The 5,282-nt window shown below is 45.1% G+C and overlaps 1 long non-coding RNA gene across 1 annotated transcript in view; it reads left to right on the top strand.

Moving 5' to 3' along the window:
- LOC103600276 overlaps positions 1–5,282 on the top strand; it is an 8,390-nt gene that overhangs the window by 521 nt on the left and 2,587 nt on the right. The gene's annotated exons all lie outside the window — the stretch shown is intronic.

The following is a 5,282-nucleotide window of genomic DNA, read 5'->3' as shown; positions in this document are numbered from 1 at the left end:
GGGCAGCAGGGGGTCGTGGCCTGGCAGAGGGCCCTTGGCCCCGTGAGGATGGCCGGGGTCCCGGCGGAGCTTCTCTGAGGAAGGGGGGTGGTAGGTGGCGGCGGGGAATAGTCCCTTACTCACTTTAGCCCTTCTCTTCCACTGCGAGCGTCACCAGACACTCTTCTAGGATTCTGTCCATTGAAGTGTAGAACACGTGTCCAGGGACTTTGCAGGATGAGGGGTGCAGTTCCAGAGACCGAGGCGCAGCCAGCTGGGACTCCCTCGGGTGTGCATTGTTGATCTTCTTCCTCTGACTATGCCAGGGGTTCTGGACAGACTCAGCAGATAAAGAACGTGTTAGTAAAATCCAATGCCTACATAGATATTGAATGATGGCATCCCACCACAAATTGATAATGGTTCCAAGGGAGTATGAGGGGTCTTGAAAAAGTCCATGGAAAGATTTGTATCATCTCATTTTTTCACAAACTTTTTGAAGTACTCTTGTGTTGGATATACAGGTGATTTATTATTCTCACTACATTCGTATAAGTTTAAAGTTTTCCCTAATAACAAGTTAAGAGGGGGAAAAAAAGCAGAATCAGATTCTAAATTCAGATGACCCATAGTCTATTGCTCTTTAAACCTGCTGGGTGAATTCAGGTAATGAAGGTACAGTTGGTTTTCTGTATCCATGGATTCTGTATCTGTGGATTTAACCAACTGCAGATTGAAAATATTTGAAAAGAATAATTGCATCTCTACTGAACATGTGTTGGGAAAATATAAGAGAATGGTCAGGACCCCTCAGATGTTCAGAATCTTGCAGAGTATTTGATGTAAATAGGCACATGTGCCCAGGTGTTCCTTGGTTATTGTCTAATGTAATTGTGCATGTGCATCCAGGTGTCCTGGATTATGACTTAAGTAGATAGGATGAGTGACTCTGGTCTACGACCCCCCACCAATGTCCCCAGGGGGGCCACAGGGAGGCCGCTACTACTGCTGTTGCTGCCAGTGTCTGTCCAGAGGCCACTGCCGCTGGATCCGCTGTAAGCTGCTGCTGCTGCTGCTGCTGCTGAGGACTGAGCTCGTGTAATCTGCCAGTGGCTCCCAGGATCTTTCCCAATTACCTAGCATGGACCTGAGTGTGAGGGGTCTGGTGACCAGTCTGTACAATGAGTTTGAAGGGTCTCTGGGCCATAGGCTGGACAATACAGATGGAAAACTTAGTGTAACTAAAATAATGAAAATTTTGGGTTTAGGTATGAATTGCCCTAGGCATACAATTGACGTAGCTATTGCCTCAACCCGACAACTTTTACAGACTTTTATTTTCTGTCATCATTCCCTAAACAATACAGCATAACAACCACATAGCATTTACATTATATTAGGTATTATAAGTAATCTAGAGATGATTGAAAGTATATGGGAGGATGTGCATAGGTTGTATGAAAAAATAACATTTTATATCAGGGATTTGAGCATCCACAGACTTTGGTATCCACGGGAGGTCCTGGAACAAATAGCAGATGGATATGGAGAGACAACTGTATTTAAAAACCAGGTACTATTATCTGGTTCCAGGTACTATCGATGTAATGTACTGAAAGTTCATTTGTAGTCTCTTTTAAATCCTGAGCCAGACTTTTACATGGCTTAAACAAGGTGATTTCTCATCTGCTCAGACATTTTGACGTACATACTCCCTCTAAAAAACGTGTTTATACAAACACACACATATAAAGCTGAATAAAAGTTATTTTATCTTTGACTTGAGGATTTCCAACACCTTTTGGGCGATGCAGACATACTTTAGGTGTGACTGGTTGTTATAACTGAATTATCCACAACCCCCCCACACACACATTCATATACTCAAATCTTAAGCCCCAGTAAGTATCTCAGAATGTGACCTTATATGGAGATTGGGTCTTTACAGAGGTAATCAAATTAAAATGAGGTCATTAGGGTGGTTCCTACTCCAGTATGACTGGTGTCACTAATTGGAGGGGAAATTTGTACACAGCCAAGCTATCTGTGGACTTTTGTCCTCCACTCGAGAGCCTTTTAGCTCCATTCATGTATTTACCTAAAGATCCTATTCTAAGATCAAAGGAGAATCAAGATTTCTAACCCAGTACAAGTGTGTAACATTCCCAAAGTGATGCACGCACAAAGTGCAAGGCACTCAGCCAAATGACTGGCTTCCAGTCCTGCTGTGCTGCATTCTGTGATACACATAGAGGTGATTTTCTTGCTTTTCACTTAGGTGTAGCCGTCTCCCCTGTAGCTCAGGTGCAGCAGGGTCAAAGACAGCAGTACAGAGAGAAGAGCTAGTTCACAGCCAACTAGTAGCAGGGACATGCATGAAGAGAGATGGGTGAAATCATAATGTTGGCCTCTTGCTTAGCATCGCTGGGGATCACTTGGGTTTTGTTTCTTACACTCTTCTTGGAAAGATGATGTGAAGAAATAAAGTTCAGGTCTGTGGGTGAAATGTGTCTTTAAGCCCCCAACGTCTCCCCTGTAGCTCAGGCGCAGCAGGGTCAAGGACAACAGTACAGAGAGAAGAGCTAGTTCACAGCCAACTAGTAGCAGGGACATGCATGAAGAGAGATGGGTGAAATCACAATGTTGGCCTCCTTAGCATCACTGGGGATCACGTGGGTTTTGTTTCTTACACTCTTCTTGGAAAGATGATGTGAAGAAATAAAGTTCAGGTCTGTGGGTGAAATGTGTCTTTAATGCCCCCAAACTTCTCTTTTTCTGCTGTTTGACACCTCCACCCCCTGTGGTTATATCACTAAGAACCCTCTTTTTGGCAAGACAAGGCAGAATCTTAGGTGGCACAAACACCCTGCTGTGACCTGGTTTGCTGTGGCTTTCCCTTTCCATACTATGTGCATTTCAAGAGACTCATAGGAGGAGAAAATTACACCCCTGGAAAGTAGAGCTCAGGCCTTGTTCACTTTTGCATCACAGCACCTGATGCAGTGCTTGCAGCAGAGGAAATGCAGTAGATGTTGGGATGGAAAAGCTAACTGACAGAGCTCCCGTCCCTGTGAGGCTAGGTCAGGTTCATGTTCGGCTGTGTCCCTCTTATAGATCAGGCAGGACTTTGGGGGTCCTTAAGATCTTACAGGTAGGGATATGAGACCCTCCTTTTAAAGGACAAGCATTTAAAAGTTTTGAAAGTATAAACAGCCCTACAATTGGGGGGGTGGCATTTGAGAAAGGGAAGGCCTCTCAGTACTGTCATGTCATGCTGACTGTCATGTCATGTTCTCAGTTCTTGATGTTAAAATCTCTGTCACCAAGGAAGCCTCCTCAGGTCTTTCAGCTAGTACTTCTCTAACACCTGTGGGGAATCAGGTCCTGAGAGACACAGCTGTGATGGAGACAGACACAGTCCCCACCACTGTGGGGCGTAGGTGCTGGGGAGGATGAAGTAGTAAAGGACATTCCTGGTCAGGTGCTTCCTCCAGCTGCCGCAAGTGCTGGGCCAAGAAGAGGGTTCTGGGACAACCCGGTGAGCAGGTGCTCAGGGAGGCTTCAAGGGATCATGCTGGACTCAGTCACCTGAAGTTGGGGCAGGAGTGACCAAAGTCCAGATGGAGGGCGGGTGCTCCAGGGAAGCAAGAGCATCAGCACAGGCTGGAGAAGGGCAGGACATGGAGAAGCGAAGTCTGCAGGTCCAGGGGCAGGCAGTGGATGTGACAAAAAGTAAATGTTGCTGTGAGGGACCAATGGGTTTGGGGAAAAAGTGAATAAACCCTGGCCCTCCCCACCCCTCAGGGTGTGTACTGCTGCTCTGAATGTTGTTATCCTACCTAGAGGATTCCTCCTCCTCAGCATCTCAAATCTCTATTGTTTACAGCTTTCCTCCTCTGCCTTCCTCCCTCTAGGGTATTCATTCCTGCAAGTTATTTGGGAACCGATAGAATTCAAGCTAAGGATGTTGGTGATGAATAGCCTGAGGGTCATTCTTCAAGTGTCTCCATGCAAATCACTATGGAGAAGGTTCCAGCTTCAGAGGTCCATTCTAGTGAGGCCCTGCAGCCTCCATACCTGCACTTAACAAAACCCAGTACCGAGTACACTTCTACCTCAAAGAGAGCAGAAAGGCTTGTTTGTTTTATAACAATCACATGTGTTAAGCATTTGTGGCTATGGGTCATTGGCATTCCAGTGTGGGTTTATATGATTTAAGATTATATGTGAGAATGACTGTTTCTCTACTGATCTATTAAAGTAAATGTGGAAAGTTCTTTCTTGACCATTTTTTTTTAAAGATGACCCTTAAGGGGATCTTAACTCTTGACTTGGTGTCATCAGCACGACGCTCTCTCAAGTGAGCTAACTGGCCATCCCTACATAGGGATCCAAACCCGTAGCCTTGGTGTTACCAGCACTGCACTCTCCCAAGTGAGCCATGGGCTGGCCCCTTTGGACCAATTTTAAAATGTCAAAATGATCTCATACAGAAACTGGCCAAGAGAAATGAGATATCCAGGTTGAAATATTTTGGAACATCTTCTTTATTGTTCTTGTTAGCCATTGTCTTTTTACTAAGGTTGGTCCACAGACTGCAGATTATTTCTGTGACTCTTAAGTTTCTGGAAGTTGCGTATTAATGTTTGCAAGCAGTTCAGTAGCCTCACATTCTGGAATATTCTGTCCCAAATTAGAATTGCTGAGTAACCGTAGCTGACCTGCTTGCACGGGTGTGCTCTGTTGTAAACATGGAACATTAAGTGAGGCAGCAGATGGTCTTCCTCAAACCTCTTCCACCTCATTCCCCTCCTGGAAAGACAGGTGCCCATCAACGTCTGGGTGTTGCAGGGATTTTCCACTGTACCATATTGACATGGGGGGTGTGGATCATTCTTTGTTGTTGGGGGCTGTCCTGTGCTCCAGATGTTGAATGGCATCACTGACCTCTTACCAGTACCACACTCCCCCCATCCCAAATGATCCCATTGAAAAATATCTGAAGACATTACCAAATGTCTGGGGGGGGGCGGGGACCACAATAACCTTGGTAGAGAGTCACTGAGATGACAGGAGAGGATGTGTGCGATGGTGGAGAGATGACTTTATTCAACTGGCTAAGTATAAATTTTAAATAGTTATTGTATATATTTCCACTATGCACAATGAATTAACATAGTTTTCTTTTTATTTATTTATTTATTTATTTTTCTTTAATTTTATTTTGTCGGTATACAATGTAGTTGGTTATTGTGGCCCATTACCGAAACCTCCCTCCCTCCTCCCTCCCCCCCCCCCCCCCC

The sequence above is a fragment of the Galeopterus variegatus genome, unplaced genomic scaffold (genome assembly GCF_000696425.1).
Source record: "Galeopterus variegatus unplaced genomic scaffold, G_variegatus-3.0.2 Scaffold3289, whole genome shotgun sequence".
NCBI classification, from domain to species: Eukaryota; Metazoa; Chordata; class Mammalia; order Dermoptera; family Cynocephalidae; genus Galeopterus; species Galeopterus variegatus.
The sequence above is the reverse complement of the archived record's forward strand: the minus strand, read 5'-3'. Positions and strand labels throughout refer to the sequence as shown.